The sequence below is a fragment of the Molothrus aeneus genome, chromosome 14 (assembly GCF_037042795.1).
Source record: "Molothrus aeneus isolate 106 chromosome 14, BPBGC_Maene_1.0, whole genome shotgun sequence".
Lineage (NCBI taxonomy): Eukaryota > Metazoa > Chordata > Aves > Passeriformes > Icteridae > Molothrus > Molothrus aeneus.
In genome coordinates this window covers 6,910,033-6,929,921 of record NC_089659.1, presented here as the reverse complement: position 1 = coordinate 6,929,921, position 19,889 = coordinate 6,910,033, and the positions used below count along the sequence as shown (strand labels likewise).

The following is a 19,889-nucleotide window of genomic DNA, read 5'->3' as shown; positions in this document are numbered from 1 at the left end:
ATCAAACCCTTGCTCCTTCTTTCAGTTCAGTTATACTGGAAGTATTCACCACTTTATGAGAATATGTCTCCAAACCCTTCTGGTGGCTGTAAAGTGGCTGAACTTTACCTCAAAACATGAGCAACAGATTCATGTCACTGACACAGTCCCTTAGGCCCATTCTTCACTGCCAATACTGGGTCTTGAAGTCAATGCTACTACTAAAAAGTTTATTTTGACAGGAAGTCCTAACACTGAGTTAGAAAGAAACATTTTTTAAAATGTAATAGATACTTCCTTCACTAAACTTAAATTGTTCTGGATTACCCCAGCTTGACTCCTGTTACTCCTGGCCCAACTCAGAAAGTCTAATGCTATAAGCTTAGCTATGCCAGGCAAACTTTTATTTACATTAAATAAGGAGGGTTAAAAAACTCAAAATCTTTCATGGGAGAATTAGCTTGCTTATCCCAAAGTCACAAACTGTTTGTCTTCTCTCTATGTCTTGCACCTCATGGTTTCAGCTGTTAGGTCCTCTTATAGTCTTGTCAGCTTTCTCTACTTTTGCAAGGTTTTGGAGCAAAATTCTTTGCTGGGGTAACTCCAAAGAAATGAATAGAGATACACCAGAAAAGGTGCAAACCCCTTGTCATGGGGCAAACCCTTAATTGGTGTAAGATGATGCTGACCTAATGAAATGCATCAGCTGTGTAATGACAGAGCAACTATCAGGAGCAGCTGTGGTCCTTTGCATCCAGCCTGTGGACAACTTTCAGTAGTCAGGAGAATTTGCTGCTGCTGCTATCAAACACAGTGAGCTTCTCTCACATGCTGGTTAGCCCAGCTGCAGCACTGCACTGACCTTCTCCCTGATGTTCCAAACAGACACCAAGTGCTCTGGCTCCCCACAAACCGGGGCACAGGACATTCTAGAGGCATCTAACAATTAAGATTTCTTTTTTTTTCCTTTCCAGCCTGCAACAAGGGACACTGCTAGAAGTGGTAGCAATGATGCACACCAGCCTCCTGCTCATTAACATTCACTTGGGGAAAGAGATAATTTGCCTTTGTCTTTCTGAGCCATGTTGAGAAATTTATTTCAGTAGCATCAGTCATATAAGATGATAAAAATGGTGCAAATCATTTAAGGGAAAAGAAGCTGCCTTAGCATGATTTGAGTATTTACAATGAATAAGGTTACTAATTAATTGGTAAGGTGCTATTTGTAATTGTTCCTGTGTGATAAATGGATTAGAACAGATGTTTTAATGTCATTTTTTTTCTCATTGCTTCATGCACAAAAATATGTGTAAAACTGAAATAAAAAAGTGGTGATGCAGAAAGCAGGCTCTGGGAGATAAATGGAGGGTTACATAAGACAAAAAAAATGCCACACTCACTTCCTGGAACAAAGTCACACAAAGAGCCCAATAACTTTCCCAATATGTGCAGCAAATGATGACACGAATGAAATGCATTGTTCATAAATGTAGATAAATAATGTCTAATCACTTCAAGCACTCATTTAGTGTTCTCCAGCCCAGGACTTGAACTGCTGAGGAGTGAACAGCAGCAGCTTAGGAAATCAAAAGCACAACCCTGTTATCCTGATCCTGGGACAGTGCCTGTCCCACTGCCGAGCTGCTGGAGCCTGCTGTGCCTCATGCCTGGTGCCTGCTGAGTCCCAGCATGGCAGCAACTGGGAATGTGCACAGAGAAGAGACCCTGGCAATGCCACCCAGGGGCAGGCAGCAGGAATGTGCAGTGCTGCCACCCCCGGGCAGCCACACAGGCTCCGGAGCTGGAGAGCCACATGTCCTCGTGGTGGTGGCCATCCAGAAGGGAAGGGAAGGGAAAAAGAGGTTTTATTCCATTGTAGAGATGGGAACTCTTTAGGACTGACTTTACTTAAAACACTGCAATCAGAACCTGATCCTGCATAACTGAATAACCCTTCACAATCTCCTGGATGTCAGAGAGGTGCAGGAGGCTGAGGCTGTGTCCCATTCCATTGGCAGCACTGCAGGGAGCATCCCTGGGCATGGGTGACACTGGCGCACAGCCCTGCCCTGGGCTCTGGGCTCCCCGGAGCTGGCAGCAGGGAGGAAAACAGCAACGCTCCACCTTATCCCTGCCCCTCCAGTGCCCACAGCTCAGCACTGAGATCTCCCAGTGACACAGCACGGGGTGTCACAAAGGGTACAGGCATCGGGCCTCTAATGGTCAGGGCATGAAAAGAATCCTGCAATATCCATCCCTCTAATGGTATTAAAGGAGCCACCATTACTTTTCATCTGTACAAAGTAATCTGATTGAGTGCAACATAGCTAAAATTTCATTTCCTATATCTTTATTAAAGCAGTGCCACTCTTTAAAGAGAAATGTTAGCAGAAGAATAAACAGAAACTGTTTTTATTGTCTAGGTTTAAAAAAAAAAAGAAGAAAAGAGGAAGGTAGACTGGCTCCATATTAGCTTCTAATCAACCATGAATCATGAAGACTTTTTAGAAAAAATATTAAAGGACTTACAACTGCAATGTAATCAAGTTTTCAACCTCTGGGGGGGATTTGTGTAAGTCTGACTTGAACCATTCTAGATGTCCAGGTTATCTGTTAGCTCTTACCAAAGGACAAAGATTACACGCTAATTCAAAGGATGTGTACAAGATGCTTGTATAATTGAATGGGTGTGACAAAATTAATTAACTAATTAATTGTGTTTTTTTGTTTTGTGACATATGAGTTCCTGCAGAATTTGCAGCTTCTATTCTCCTGCACTAAAACACAATCACCTTTTAAAAAATATGTAGTTTTATGATACAACCATGTTTGAGACAGGGTGGCATGCTCAGGTGGCATTTGCTCACAGAAAAATTCCTTTTAATGTTTTCAATAGTGTCCTTATTGTGCATAAAGTATGAAAACTTCACTGAAAAAATATTATGAGACTATAGGAAAGCAAACCTCAAAAGATGCTCAGATTATTACTGACAAAGGCCACTGTGTGATACCACCTTGCTCAGCAGTAAATGAACTAAAGAAGTGCTAATTGCTTTGAAGTTAATGAAGACTATATTGCCTTTCAATAATTGGTGTTTGTTTAGCTACTATGATTATAGCTATCTCTTTCTCATTGAGCAATGTAAGATGGCAGAAGTTCCACCTTTTACAAGTTTTAAATCCCTGTAGAATTGACAGAAAAAGCTGTAACCACAAATTGGTTTGCAATTTTCCTCTTTCTTCCCAGCAAGCTCTGTATGGTTATATTATGAACCTTGCTTCAAACAAACTGCTTCTGACTTTTATGATCCTTTTGTGATCTAAATGGCTATCTCATAAGATATTCCACTGCAGCTTCTTTTTCAATTGCTTTTACTGTGAAATGGCATTCTGGAGATTTCTGGGGACCATTTCACACTCTTATGGTATTGATTTGCTAAACCTGATGATAGGTTTATATTTAAGATGCAGTCTAGTATATGAGCAAAGTGTAAAGCTTATGAAGAGGAGATTCAAGACTTTCAATAACCCCATTTTCTTGATGGGGTTTGCCTCTTTAAAGAAGGTTAGTGTTTTACCCCAGATTTCTGAAGGCAGGTTGCTATATGGACTGTGTTTCTAATTGTCTTGGAATGTTTCCATTCCACTGAATTATTGCCACAGAAAAACTATGGAGAAGATGACTGCCAGTAACTTGTAAATCTTCCCAACATAAGGTCAGAGCAAATACACAAAAGCACATGGGAACCTAAATGGAAAAATGTATGTGAGATTGTTCCCAGAGTTCCCACTTACAGGGATGGCAGAGGATAGATTTACTCCTGGGGACACTAAAAAACTGACAATAAAATGAACTTCTTTGGGCTTTGGTGTTGGAGATATTTTTCCAGGACACTTTTCCTTAAAAGACCGATCATTGTAAAATGGTTACAGGCCAAGAAGAAACAGTCTTTGATGGAGTTATAACCTAACAATGAGTCAGAAACACCTTTATGCACAGAAGGACAGTTCTTTATTGGGCCAAACCACAAGCCCATGGCTCTACCTTTACTTTGGCAAATGTTGTAAATGTAAGATATGGACCCAGGTAACCCAGTCACAGGAAAATAAAACCATCAGGTATTCACAAATGTAGTGAGGAACACCCAATGAGCAGGGGAGTGTCCCAACAAGAGTTCTAGGACATTTTGTTTAGAAGATGGAGTAAAATCAATGCTATAAATATGAACATCAATATATACATATACCCAAGGCTGTTCCAATTTTCTGCAAATGCAAATTAAATCCTTCCTGCAGGATGGTGCAAAAGTAGGAGAATGAGGGTCTGAGACAGCTTCTGATGTGGAGGCAGTATTTAGGTCTCTATAGACTTGTAAGTGGCAAATTGGGGAGAAGAACTGAGAAATTCACAGCAGTGGAGTATACAGGACAGAGACAATGGGAAATCCTTTACCCTGTAGGTAAGACACTTAGAGCAGTAATCAGAGATCATTTGACTGTAGCACAATTATATGCTAAAAATAGAATTAAATAGTTTAAAAGAGAAGCTGGAAAATGTATGCTGGAGTGTAGGTTTGTAACAATTCACTACATACATTATTAGATGCAGGGCTTCATTACTGAAATGTGTGGATGTATTTTGTAGTGTGTGCCTGAGTGATGATATGATTACATATGACTGCTGAGTGAAGTCTAGATGAATTGCTTGTTGATACTAAATAAATGAAGAAATTCCTCTAGCAATATCTGGAATAAGTGAAGATAACACCAGTTAGAGCTGACCAGGGTCAGCTTTTGCTTACACAACAACAATCTTGTATGCTCATTTCTAAGTCTGGCCTAATGTCTGACTTCTTTCTCTCTGCTTCCAGTCAGCACTATTTATTTTTTTGCTTTGTTTTTGCATCTCTGTCCCTCAGTGGTGTAGGATCTGCACTAATCTCTTAAATGTCACGTAGACTAGAAATCTGGGATTTTTCTCAATACAATTTTCATGACAAAAAGGTACACATAAAACTAAAGAATTGCCAAGTGCTGCAAGAACACTGACAGTGGGCAGTATTTAATGAAATTCTTATGTGGTAGGTTAGAAAACAGTCAGAACTGCAGAGCCTTTAATTGCTGGTGAGGGACTTAGAAATGTATTGCAGGGAGGCTTTTGTACATTTTTGTGGCTTGCTAAATGAAAGTTTCACACGTGTGCAAAAAAGCTGAAAAGCTCATACCCTCCAGGATCTTCATACTTCCATAAGAAGTCCTATAAGGTTTGCAGCCATTTCAAGAGTTTAAAGAGTTGATCCATTCTGGTAAATTGTCCATTATAGACCACGTAAATCACCCAAACCATCGTCAGCATTTTATCTCTTTGCTATTATAGATCTGGCAAGAAATATCTGCCAAGACTACAGCCTAGCTACTGCCACAGTAACTAAACAATAAACATGAACATTTTAAAATACCATGACTGATTTGGATGGGAGAACAGCTATTTAAATTAGCAAACAATACCCATGAGAGAAGGTGTACAAGTATTTTGGAGGATGGGTCAGAATATGAAAAGATCCTGATGAAGTTTCCGAATGAAACCATGTAAAATTCACTGTGGACAAGCACAAGGTACTAAAGCTTATAACAAAAATTCAACAGCAAAAATACAAGCTAGGAAATGACCAGTGAGGTTGCTTTCTACAGAAAGATCAGATGGTTATGATGGATTACACACTACACATCAGTCAACAATATCAGGTGGTTCCAGAAAAAGCAACCACCTTATTGGGATGAAAGAATAGCAAGTGTAGCTTTCAAAACCTGTGGTATAATTCTTCTAACCAATAGCACAGGTATGGCTCAAGGTGAAGAACCTGTTTACCTGGGAAATAAAACTAAATCTTGCCTCTCTTCTTGTAAAACAGAAGCAGGTTCTGGTTTTGGGTGGTACATGAAATCTGCCTCTCTGCAGAGATGGGAACTACTGTCCAGAGCACAAAGATCAGGTCTGTTCTGTGGTATCCCCACAGATGCTAAGGAAGATTTCTGTTGAACCATAATTAGAAATTTTTCTTGTAAGCAGATAATATTTAATTCTTCATGTTTCTCTCATTTGCCTTGTTTTATTGCAAAACAAAAAGAAAAAAAAAAGAAAAAAAAAGCACACCTGTATACCCTAGTGTCCCATATATCTGTCTCACCTTTATCTAATACCCACAGCTACATGTCTGACTGTCCATCTGGTTGTCTATCTGGCTCTACAGAGATCTGTACAAACCAGACCTATACAACTGGATACACTGGAAACACCAGCATACAGTGTTTCTGTAACACACCCAAATATTTCACCTTACTTATCATCTCAGACCTTTTTCACCAGATTAAAATTCATACTGCACTTAGATAATTTTTTTCTAAATTTTTTTTTCCTCCAACAGTTTTTGCTGGTTTTTCATACAAAGCACCTTGTGCTGTGTGTAGTCAAAGATATCTTTGTCCTATGCACATGCAATTGTGCACTACAGGACTGCTGAAGGCACATTTCAGAACAGGAATTAAGGTACTACATCCCCTGGGTCAGCTGAGAATAAACTAGAAGTAGAGCTGGCAAGAATTATTCTGTGATTTCCTCTGTGAAATATTTCAACATGGTCTTTAAAGATTCAACCAAACACTCCCAAAGCAAATTAAGCAGATGACATTATCCTTCCCTCTTGACTTCATGCCCTTAAACACTGAATGGAGACATTGCCAGGGTCAGATTCCCAGCTCCAGTGGAGATACAGTGACTGAGAATCAGTGCCTGTCAGCAGAATAAGAATAAATAACACTCTATCAAGGAGGGACTCAACATCCTGGCTTTGAGAACACCACTTTACAAAGAAGGACTCTGTCTGTAACAGTAGGAAGGCAGTTTGGACTACCAACCTGCAAAAATTGTTCAACCAAATTCACATGTAGGAGTCTCTTTTGAACCAGTGCCTTTGTCTGGATATGCTGGCTGTCCTTATTTTAGGAAATCAAACTCCAGTTATGCTTCTTAAAATAACCAAAGACAGAGCATAAAAGCTTTACATTTCAGATTAAAAAACTTTATGCAAATACACCAAGAGGAAACTGAACAATCCAAAATATACAATGTTAATTTTCTATGGCTATTCCAGATAAATATTAACAACACACGGGCTACTTTTCAATGTTGGTATCAATATCAAAAGACTGGAAAATCTTAAAACACTGAAAGACCATCTGTGCATGCTAGCAACTGCCAAATTTGCAACTGTGGTTTCTTCCCTGCTAATTCCATATTTTCCTGATAGATTAATGGGCACCATTTATCCAGAATAAATAAATGTGGAAGGCCCGCCTTCCCCCTCCCCTGTACCTCATCATATTACTGATTTCCACCAGACCACTGAGCACATTAATGCAAGTAAGCCTCTGTCTGGATTCAGAAATTATCACATTTGCTAGAGAAGAAGTGTTTGGCATTGCCAGTTTCTTAACATTGAAGTTAAAAAGAAATATATTCCAAGAACTCCAGACTGCAATCAACACAGATAAAGTGCAGTTGAAGGATTTTTCTTTCCTTTCCCTGACTTAAATGTAACCTATGTGCAGGAAAGCATAGATATTTTACACACACAACTACTCCTGTTTCTCCATGTGCATTTATCTTATTTCTTTTGAGAGGCATGTTAGACACATATATTTAGACTCCTAGCTTGCTAATTTATGCCAGCTAGTGTAAAATTATAGGGTAGAGAATAAAGTTGCAGAATCAAACCTTTATATGTGCTTTGAAGGAAAATTTTCTGCTATATACAGTCAGACTTCCACAATCCACAATTTGCTAATCTTTCCACTTAGCAATTTGCATTCCTGCCTGCACACACATGCATTCACAAACATACATCCTTCACACTAGAGAATGGTATTTCAATGAGCTCTCACATTATTCAGACTACACTGATTCCTACAAAATATATTACTGTAGCTGTGCCTCCTTGTATCTAACAGCTTGTTTAATCTACAAAAAGTCTAACTTCATATATCTAACACATTATCTGTCACTTGGATGATTTCATTGTGTGTTCATGGGGTGATAATTGCAAATGTGGAATGCAGATAGTATATAACCTTGTTAAATACATTTCTTTAAGAGGAGGAGATATGCCTTTGCTGTATGTTTGCTGTCCCCACTCACTGTAGCTCCAGGTTTTGCTAAGAGGTATAAGTTGATAAAGCCTGTTGGTGCATTTGCTGACATATCTTATCCTGAATGACATTATCATGACATATTAAAGCTAAAACTAAATAAATTGCTTAGGACTGCGCATCCCATTGGCAAGACACGAGCTTGCCACATGCCAAGAGAAGCATGCACTCCATGGATTTGTAGGAGCAGGGCAGAGCATTGCCTCTGTGCAGGCTCTGACAGAGATGTCTGTTGAAGTTCTTTGCTACTTTTGTAATAGTCTCTGTCGTCTCTCCTTCCTTGTAAATACATATTAGTTTGAAAACAAAGCCTGGGAATTCCTCCAAGTGAAGCACAAGTGAGGAGCCACACAAGCTCCCTAGTCCCAACAGACAGAAAAGGAAGGTAGAGCAGCATAGGTTCACCTTCAGCCCAAAGAACTAGCAGAGGAAGCATTTTGGTTTTATTTTCTACTAAGCAGTATTCCACTACTTATTGTACCATTGTTTCTAATATGCTAAATTAGAAATATGAAGGTTAAATTAACCTGAAAGAAATTACTAAAATAATCAAGGGAAAAAAAGTAATCTCCTTCTCTCCAAGATGCTTTTCTCTTTTATTTTTCTAAAGACAGATGCAAAAGGCAGCAGTCTTATACTTTCTAAATAGCTTTCAAAGCCTGGATTTCTCTAGAAACCTTTTGGGTTCTTATTCCATTTCTTGCAACACTGTGCTAGATTTACTTGCTATTTGTTTAATTTTTGCATATATTAAAATGATCTTTTTCAATGCAGTTTCTTCATATTTACATCAGTGTGATGAGCAAAGTCAATCACATATATCCATAAATTAATGAGAATATGAAATAGAAACTTTAATTATTACTTAAGTAATAAAATCTGATATTAGTTAAGTGAAAACTTAATGGGGCTTAGTGGGACTTAAGGAGATGATGAAGTATTTTTGAAATGGCTATTTCCTGTTTATGGCTTTTACAGCCCTGACTGGGTCTAAAGTGACAAGCACCAAGCTGTAACATTCAAGAAGTTGAAGAAATAATATATTCACAGCTTTAGAAACACTGACTGCACCTGCTTGTTCATGCACACAATGGCAATGTCATCATTATGAAGGGAACTGGTTATTCAGTTAAACAAATATATCAAGAACCAGGAAGAAGAAGAAAAAATCCAATAAGCCAGCAGGCAGTTAAAAAAAAAATTAAAATCTGTCAAAAAAAATGGAATCCTCAGTTATAGCTTACGGAAGATTTTATGGAAGGAAGAAAGCTGCACTCTTTTGAGCCAATACTGTTTACAGTTGCTGCAATGAAAATTCTAATTTTGTGCTCTAATGAACACAAAACGATCCATAGTCAACCTTGGCAAAACTTATAATGACTGTGTAATTAAAGTGACTTTGTCACATTAAAAAAATATTTCACAAAATTGTAGGAAACTGCCAAGAAATAAAACTCTGGGATGGGCAGTCTTGGGTATGTGACACAGGCAGCCATATCATCTTTGCTGCTTGGTACATGTCAGGATTATAAAGCTATGAGGTATTTGTCTGCAGTTGCTCTTCTTACAGCATATTAAGACTAATTGTGAATTGTGAATTTCAGCAAGTACTTTGTGGTAAATGTGTGACCCAGAATTTTCTTTTTAAAGACACTGCTTGTGCTGTTACACTCTCTGGCACAATCCAGATGCATGGGACATGCTATATGGAAAGCTGCCAGGTGAATCTCTATGCACAGATTGTGTGTGACGCTGATGGACCTTCAAAGAATTCCTCCAGTTGTAAATTTACAGAGAAAGGGCAACAAAGAGAGAATGGCATTGGCCCATTAGGGAGGATACACCTTCAAGCTCTGGAATGGGCAGAATATTCTCCAAGACACCAGGTTCCTCCAGAAATATCTGTGGCAGAAAAGACTAACACTTGTCTAGCAAGTTTATGCTCAGCACTATCCATGTTCTGGGCTTTTTACTCTGGCTTTCTTCCCACCCTTCCCCATATCCTGACCTCCAGCAGGGTCCATGCCTTCATCCTCCAGCAGGCAAAGCCCTTGGCTCCCTCCCTCTGCCTGCAAGGATATCCCTCCACTGCCCAGGGATGGGCCAGAGCTGATGGACAGAAGGTAAGGACCAGAAAAATAGCAGGTCTGTGTTAGTGAAGCAAGTTCATATTGAACAGATGCCATGCTGAAATACAGAGGGATCAATTCATATTCGAAGTCCAAATTCTCCTCTAACTCCACTTACACAGAACTTGTCTTTAAATATCATAGTTTTGATTTCAAATATGACTGACCAAATATTTTCTATTTACTTATCACAACAATGACTGCAGCAAGCACCTGGGTAAATCCTGCGAAACACTCTAAGACCATCCCCAAATGCAGTACTAAAGCCTTATTTTGAGTTTTCCTGAATTGATCTGGGGATTGGGCACTGAAGCATCCTTAGGAGAAATAAATAAAAAAATCCCTTCCCATTTTCACTGTGGTAGGAATTTTCCCAGACATCAGTATTTCAGAAGACTTTTTACAGCCCTCTTTCACTTGAAGGACAAATCTGATTCGACATGAAGTTCCATTACGAAGAAACTGTTACATGTGATGACACTGGTTATTGAAAATTGAAATGAAGTGAGAGGAAGCTAACACCAACTTGTATGAAATTCTGCTGTCTTTGAATGACACAGGGAACTCAATATATCTAATCATCAAAGTGAAGCCCATTGGGAACCAAACTACAGTTGTAGTGCAGGAGGTTGCTACTTGATTGCTAGACCCAAAAGTGCTAAGCCATATGCCACTTATTTCTGTGTCTAAATAGCTTACTGTGATTGATACTGAGAGTGGCTCTCCTCTTCATAGAGAAACAATAATGAAAACAACAGGAATTAGGGTACAGTGGATACAGATTATTTTTTACAGTCCTAATTTTCAACCCTGTCACTTCCCTGAGCTTAATGTAATTTATTCTTTAATGAATTCTAGCCCATGCTCTGTATTTTCCCAGCAGAACAGTAGCTTTTGCACAGACCTTAGTGTGCAAGCTGCACCCAGTATTTTTGTCTCTCGCTGTTGTTGGTGTGTGGCCAGATGAGCCTGACTATAAGGCTTTGCTGTTGGCCTTGAGTGCAAAAAAATTTCCCTTCTTTCTTTAGAAAGATTTTTTTCCACCGTCCTTGTGCCAATCTCCTTGATTTTTCTTCCTCACTAATCTGTCTCTGTGAATCAGCCTTTCCCCAGCTCTCCTGCAGCCTCCCCAGGCTCAAAGTCGCTCCAAGGTCAGCGGCAGGCCCTGGTCCGCGTATCCCCGCTCCAGCTGGAGGCACAGCGCACTGGGGTTACAATATGCTCACTTTCCACTTGGAGAGGCCTGGGAGCCTCTGCACGGATCTGAACTGTGGTCAGAGAGCGTGGGGCTGTCATGACATGGCCCTTCTGCAGTGACAGGGCTGCTGCAGGAGCTGATGGTCCAATTACAGAGCAGTGGCAGAGCTCCACGCAGAACACAGCACAGAAATCACAGAAATCATCCCCGACATTGCAAGCACCTCCAACTATGCTAATCTCTTCTTTCATCCATGATCTCTGCTAGTCACATAGTGTTACAGCAAAGAGCTCTGCACTTAAAGGAATATCTGCAGCTTTCCTGCCACTATTGATAAAAATGTTTAATACTCTTGTTAGGAGGCGCAATTTGATTACCGAACTGTTATCCAACAAATCCTGAAAACAATTCAAAGTAAATTTCCCTAATATGTCTATTTTTCTATCCTGCCAGAAGGGTTGCTAATGAATTTGCTGCTTGAATGCACAGACAGATTGGGAACTATAACTGTGCTGGCCTGGGCAACATGGCACTGGCACCAAAAACCTATTTGTACCCATGCAAAGTTCTCTCTAGAGTATGTCTTTCATCCAGAGGTGATTTTCCAATAAAATCAGCCTCGATTATTGCAAGCGCAGGAGCAATCCCTGAGGGAGTATATCAGGCAATTCAATACTAGGAAATGTTGTACTAGGCAAAATTAACCTTGTAGCAGTGTTATTTCCTGAAACATTATCTAGCTTTGCCTTTCTTTCGTATTCATTGATCATAAATGACTGGAATTTTTTTCTTCTTCTTTCACTTAGAACAAGATCATTATTTTTTGTAGTTGTATTTAAATAAAATGCTTGAAAGACACCTGTTTTCCTCTTATTTCATTTACTGCCAAAAGAAAAGACCTTTTACTGTATAGCTGCATGGTTTTTTTTGGTATTTAAAAGGTGATAACAAGGAGGACCACATTTACTCAGTCCTGTTTTCTTGATCATGCTAAACAGAGGAACCCTAAACGATATATAATCACAAGGCCACAAACCAGAAAGAAAAGGAAACTTCATTGTCCCCTTGCACACCAACAAGAAGTAGGAGAAATGCCAGTGAAATGTGAGGAGTTTTACAGTCCAAAGGACAGCAGGCACAGGCCCACAGATTTCAAAGATACAGCTGGAGAAATTCAGATTACAAGGATACAGATTCAGTGAAATCCCACTGCATTGTACCTTTATCCACTGCCTCTTACCAAGCTCTCCAAGGCAGGGATCTTCATCTGGAGAGTGTCTAGAACATGCTTGAATCTCACTAAACCATATATTCTTATACATACTCTAACAGTTACAGTTTTGCTCCGGTTATTTATCCTCCAGCAACACAAAAATGGTCTTACAGTGAAATTCAGGGGTATGAGATCTGAATGCTGGTTCCTATGCTGGATTCAGCCAGCTCTACTGAAACCATCAGCACAGGTTCTCCCAGTTATATCAGGATCAGGACCTTCCTTCAGTTTACCTAGCATTTGTTGATTGGTTGCAATACTGGAAACATATTTTTAAAGCATAAATATAAAAAAGATCATGGGTAGTTAGAAAACAGCTGTTATTTGATGCAACACCCTAAGCAAACACTCTGAATAATGGTTTGAATAAATGCTAAGCAATTTAAAATTAAAAATAATATCCAGGAAGACAAATATATAATCTAAAATGATCAAAACCACAGGATGAGTGAGGAGGAACAAACGAGTGTTTCTTTGATCAACAGCAGATACATGCTAAAACTGGAAAAAAAATATTGACATTAACTAACTTTTTTTTTTCCCATCAAAAAGAGTCAGGAAAAATAAGGTTTTGTTTGGCCCTAACTTTCATTTTTTCACAACTTTTAAAAATGGACCTAAATTTAATCTTGACAAGCTGCATCACAATGAAGGTGCATGTTTTGGAAAATAACATTAGTGACCCAGTTAAAATGAAAATACTTTTTTATCCCATCAGCTGCAAGACTCCTGACAAACTTTACAGAAATATGTGATTAGCCTTGATCATCTGGCATATATCTGTCTCTGTAAATGCAAGGATCCAAATGTAAGGATTCTCGAAGTGTCTGAAGTTCTGTGACGGCCACTGAGCACCTTGGCAGCTGAGGGGCATCCCACGGCTGGGTACAGCCAGCAGAGCTGGATATTGATGGTGTGCACCCAGATTTGTAAGAGATAAGCTGGAGGGGCTCTCAGCGTCTGTCCATCTCACTGTCTTTAAGCAAACACTGCACTACCCGGGCCATGTGGTAATTTAACCATCCCCTATAAATTACACAATCAAACCGGAAGTGTTTCACTGTAAAATGCATTGTGCCTGTCTGAAAAACCTGTGCTCTCTCCAGGTACCTGTTGTGGTGGTGGCTGGAAACCTTAATAAAGCACTACCTGTTTTATATTTCAGAGCCTACCAATGTGACTCATTTGTACAGTTTTAAGTCCAAACAAACTGCTAGTCAACTAAATTATAACTTATTACCACAGGCTACAGACTTTTAATACATTCTGTGGTTGGAACAGGACTGATTTACTGCTTTGGGCCCTGCCAGTAGTTATCATGCATCATTTCACTAGAAATAAAAATAGCCCTACTGTGGTTATCCTTTGGACTGATAAAAATTTATCTAACAAGATGTATCAGAGGAACAAATTCAGAAAATAAAAGTAAAATATTAAATAGACTTATTATTTTATGTCTAAAGTACTACATCTTCTAGCTGCTGTGATGACTTTGGAATAAAGCAAATGGTACTGCAAAAAGGAAAAAAGATCTAAAGGAGCAATTGAACTCTGATAAAACCACATGGGGATAGCTGAATTGTCAGAGCTTTGCAAGAGTCAAAATTTACATAAAAATCAGTATTTAGGGATTAATGCAATATCATCAAAAAAGATTTAATATGTGCGTTTCTTTGCAAACAGTTGAAAAGCAGGAGTTCTATAATCCATTTCCAACACTAACCTTTAACTTGTGAGAGTAAAGTAATCCTTTGCAACATTTCTAGAGCTCACATTCTGCTGAGGAAATGCAGCCCCTGGACAAAGCCCACTGGAGACCAGCAGCAGCCTGTGCCTCTTGGTTCCACTGCAGGTGCTGACCCTGCTGGGAGGATGGTGGGTCTGTACAGACTGCACCACAGGGTCCAGCTGGCAGACTCCAGGGCATTTTGTGAAATTTTGGAGGAGCTTTATTGCTGGTGCAATAAACCAATCCCATTGACCAATCACTGCACCTGTGAGAATTCTTAAGTGGACAGATTAGGAAGATCAGGGGCTAAAGAACATTGTCTATAATTGCCTGTAAGTGGGGCTTTTTCCTGGATTTCTGCTGGGGATTTGAGTGCTTTTGCATGCTAGACTTAATGTATTAAAACATAAATATGAATGGATTTCTTTGAGAAATGAATATGGGCAGGCAGTTTAGGCACTATGTTATAATGGATTTTCAGAATTAATTGAATTGGTGCTGTCTGATTTAGTAGTTGGCCAGAAATAGTCTGAAGAGAAATGTCAAGAAGGAAGGTTTAGAATCGGAGATAAACAGGTGGCATGTGGAAATTGCTTATAGCAGGTTTGGGGGTTTTGTTTCTTTAGAAGTAGTTTAAGTCCTTTAGTAAATGTTCTGTACATATAGAGAAATGTCTATGGGTACCTATGGCCTATGTATCCATGTATGTACATGAATACATATATATATACACACAGAAGGATGGACTGGTTTGGGTTGGAAAGGATCTTACAAAGGTCAGCCCAATCCCCCTGCAATGAGCAGGGACATCTTCAACTAGATCAGGTTGCTCAGAACCCTGTCCAACTGGACCTCAAATGCTTCCAGGGAAGAGGGATCCACAACCTCTCTGGGTAACCTGTGCCAGTATTTCACCACCCTCATGTTATAACCTTTTCCTTATATTGAGGTTAAATTGACCCTCTTTCCCATACATATATGTGGCCATCCTCCCATACAATTAGCCATGAATGGGAGGTTTCTTCAACCTTGTCATGACACACTTTTTTCATCCCTTTCTAAACACAGGCCAGGAGATCCCCTGCAGTGGAAGAGCTGCATGTGTACCAATAGCATGCTGCCTCTTCCCTGCTTCTCTTGGGTACAAATGCCTGATCTGGCTGGTCAAAAACAAAACAACTTTCAGAGTCAGCCCACTGGCCTGCATTTCTGCCAGTGGGAGCAAGAGATCTGTTTATGGTTGCTGCTATTGCTGCATACATTAGCTGACCCTCAGAGCCTGACCTGCTCGCCCTCCTGCTTAGTGAGTCAATAAGAAAATCCTTTGGCTCTGCATGACTTGCTTAGACCTCAGACCTTCCATGCAGAATAAGGTCTAGCCAGGGAGGCAAAACCAAGGTGCCACTCCAGCTGGTAAAACAAAGATATTTTTAAAGTGCAGTCAGGAGAAACAGGCACTCCTATCCCATGTATAATCAAGGATGAAAAGGCCACGAAAAATACCACTGCGCTTTGCAAATGAGAGGTCAATTGAAATGTCAAGATATCAAATGTTAATGGATTGCATTTCCAATGATGGTTGGGACAGAAAACCATACCAAGTCAAGTCAGATGCCCTTCAGAGGAGAAGATGAATTTTATGGCAGGAAAAGACAATAAACACCAGAAATCTTGCTGGTTAACAAACTTGTGGCTGATGGAAAACAAATATATTTTGCAGCAGGATTTTAACACAAGCTATAATCTCAAAACATGTATCTGGAAGTCATTAAAACTACAGCAAATTTAAGCATATGCAGGTGTTTGGGGAAAATGCCATTACTTTCTACTGAAGATTTTAAAAGGGACTATAAAAGAAGGGAGTATAAAGGACACTCAAGGAAAGCAATGTTTTCTTCCCTGAAGCAAGAAGTCGCTTCCAATATTTTCACAGTTCTACAGAATTTCATGGACTACATGACTACACTCTTAAGAGCATTCATTTTCCATTAAAAAATTCTAATTTCTTTCTTACAAAACCCTTGCATTTTATAGTGTTGGATGACATCAAGTTTTAGCCAAACCATTCTCTCACCTGCCCACATTTTCCCAAGGAATCCATCTGGCCATTTTCACAAACAACTGTAATCTGAGACATTTGTTTAGAGTGACATTATATCCAGTCCATAGTCAGAAGGGCATTGCCATGCAAGTAACTCATCTCTTTGTATGGAAAACCTGAAAAGAACATGTTTATGTTCCTAACACTGTTTCTGCCCAACACAGCAGACATAGAGTCTTCCTTTTCAATTGCAGGGAGATTTGCCTTGTGTCTGTATAGTTCACTGGTGGGCTAATCCACATTGTAAGTGGATCTGGAGTAGGAAGACTCCTTGGTCTATACAACAGAGGGATGTAATATCAGGAATGAAGAACAGTGACTCATCATTTGCTCTTTTCTGAAAGAACAACTATTTGAGTGGATTCCAGTGAAAATATGAGGAAAAGGGTGTAAAACAAACAAAAAGATTGTTTTTCCCCACAATGTGGTGCTCAGTGTCACACAATGTTGTGGTGACAGGAGGTATAAACTGACTTCATGGAAGACTTTGCATGGAAAGTAAGTCCACTGGTGCCTCCTAAACACAGGATGTGTGTTTGTGGAAGTGCAAAACACTGTGTGCAGGAAGGTGGGAGGAGGTCTCTGTAATTGCTGTTCTTTGCCCCTCACCTTCTGCTGCTGGCAGAGATGAAGCCCTGGGCTGGTTGACCTCCAGACCACGTTAGTGTAGAGGCTGCCAAGCCAAGTGCATTTGTCCTTGAGAGTGGGGACTACCCTGGATATGGGGGGATCCTGCAGCTCAGCCCACCTCAGGACAAGTGATGTGGACCAAGTCAACATGAACATGATTCCTCTAAGTTTTATGCTGATGTGAGCACCCATTGTCCACACAATGGGAGCTCACAAGTTGAGAAAGAAATCTGGGTTTCAGAACAAAGCTATTGCGGGGTTTTAGTGATATCACTGTTCTTCCCCTCTTGCATCAAATAACGGGTTATAAAAGATTAATTCCTCTGGATCTGCCCTAATTCAAAACCTTCTCTCGTGTAACAGATCTTTAGAAATCAGAAACCCTCCATAGAGTAAAATTGTTTAAGTCATGTTACCTCTTTCAGATGCAGGTATAGGAACAGCTTGATAAGGACCAGCAAGTAAATAAGCGTGTAGGACTTTACATCCAGGAATCCCTTTTGTACCACAGACTCTCAGTGTAAACGTGGCTAAAACCAATGGGAGAAAGCAAGTGCTCCTTCCATAACAAGGCCAGGAGAGCATAAATTAGTTAAATTGAATGGATTCAGCAGGTATGGGGCACACCTCGGTGTCATACACGATCAGAAAAGGGTCTTGTGCTTTTGGGAAAAAAAAAAAAAATCCGTTCTGCAGATACAGAGATTTCTTAGCTATTTTCTGAGTGCTTATTTATAGTAATATTATGTAAGATGATGCTACCAATACATAAAGATGAGTTCTGAGAATGCCTTGTGCCTTCCAGTACTACAAGCACCATGGAATTGAAGCCAAGCCTTCTTTCTGAAGCAGCCAAGTGCCACTGCACCTACTTGGGCCATCAGGAAGCTCCCACAAGATAGTCTGAGCACCAACATCCCCTTGGACATTGAGAAACCAGCTGCTTGGCTGCCTTACTGAACTGCAAAAAGAAAACTTCCTTGTTTTTCCCTCTTTCCTTGTATTTCTGCCTTATTTAATGCTGTAGGGATTCCAGAGAACATAAAAGAACAGTAAAACTCCTACCAAATATTACACTAGCAACGTTAATGAACTGAGCAATGAAAAGTAAATAGACCATTTCTATAGAAATCTTCATTGTGCTCCTAAACTAATACATTAAATGGTGGCACTATTGGCTCTGTCCAAGGACTTTATATAACCTACAGTCTTTAAAAGGAAGTCATTTTTGCTTCAGTTTTGGAACACAAGAACTATGTCAGCATAAGGTAAAAACAAGGAAATTTTTTATGCTAATGACAACTGCGAATATTTTATATATATATATTTATGTATATAAAAAAATATATATTATAGCAGATGTCAAATGCAGTTAGATTCAAGTCTACTTATTAGTGCATGGCTTTTAGCCAAAAGCAATTCACATTTGCAGAAGTGTACTATCACATATGTCTTAATAATAAAAATGTGTTTTTAAAAATGTATGTGATAAGTCACATATGGTAGAAGGAATCTGTACAGCTTTCAGCCCTTATGACAATGGAAGCTACTAACTTTATTTTGCATAGCTGAAGAACATTAAAATTCAAGTGAAATTCTCCTTGACATTTGAGAGCTACAAAAGCAGCTACTAAAAGCTGGCCAAGCCTGAGCTGTACTAAGTGTGGCTCTGACACTTCTACATAAATGCAATCCATGGCTACTACTGCTATCTTAAAGACACTATTCTTTCTTTTACCTGGAGAGCTTTAGCATACAATCATAATTGTACACAGGTACCCTAAATAGTTACATGTCACTGAACAAAACTAGGCAGATTTTTCAGCTGCTTTGTTATGCACAGTGTAATTAATGTGTATAATGGATCCCCTAGGGTACTAATTGAAGCTGCCACCATGAACATAGTCAAGGAGAAGTTAAACAACCAGTTGGGGGAAACATGACAGGGTGAAATACACACATGTAAGTGGAAAGAGTGAGACTGTCCATCTGGCCTTCTTCCATCTCAAAATATTGCCCTTACTCAAGTCCTATAAAAAATATCTTAACCTAAATCATCCTTTCCCCCCAACTCCCAAATCTTTCTGGTGGATTAATTTGGCATCAGTGGCACATACATTCTGTTTAATAATTGCAGTGCTCAATGCCTCGGTTATAAGTGGGAAGATACAATTCAGTTGAGTAATTCTTGAGAATTTGATTCAAAATATATAAAAAAAGTGTATGAATGATAAATGATTATTTTGGAGCTGTTCCCCAGGAATTTCATCACCTTGCAACTCCTGGATCCTGTATAATGTGAGATGAAAACACAGCTCATTTCACTCTCTATTAAACAACCCCCAGCTAACAATGACTTTAATTCAGCTTGCACTGAATTTGAACTAGCCCTATAGGCAAGAAAGGTCCCTTGTCTTATTACAAGTTTCACATGCTATCAGGTCCTTGCTGGATCCTATTTCTAATTTTTATCAGACTGAATGAAACATAAGGAGAGAGTGATTTATGTTCATCTGACATATCCCCTAATCACTCCAAGGACTGTTCATACACATTCTGTGTTCACTTTATAAGGTGTAAATGACTATACATGATGGAATCCAAGTGACAAATAGATCTGTACACTTCTGTTATTGTGCTAGAAC

At 39.4% G+C, this 19,889-nt stretch overlaps 1 protein-coding gene across 1 annotated transcript in view; it reads right to left on the bottom strand.

Moving 5' to 3' along the window:
- AFF2 (ALF transcription elongation factor 2) overlaps nt 1-19,889 on the bottom strand; it is a 304,091-nt gene that overhangs the window by 59,594 nt on the left and 224,608 nt on the right. The window lies entirely within an intron of this gene.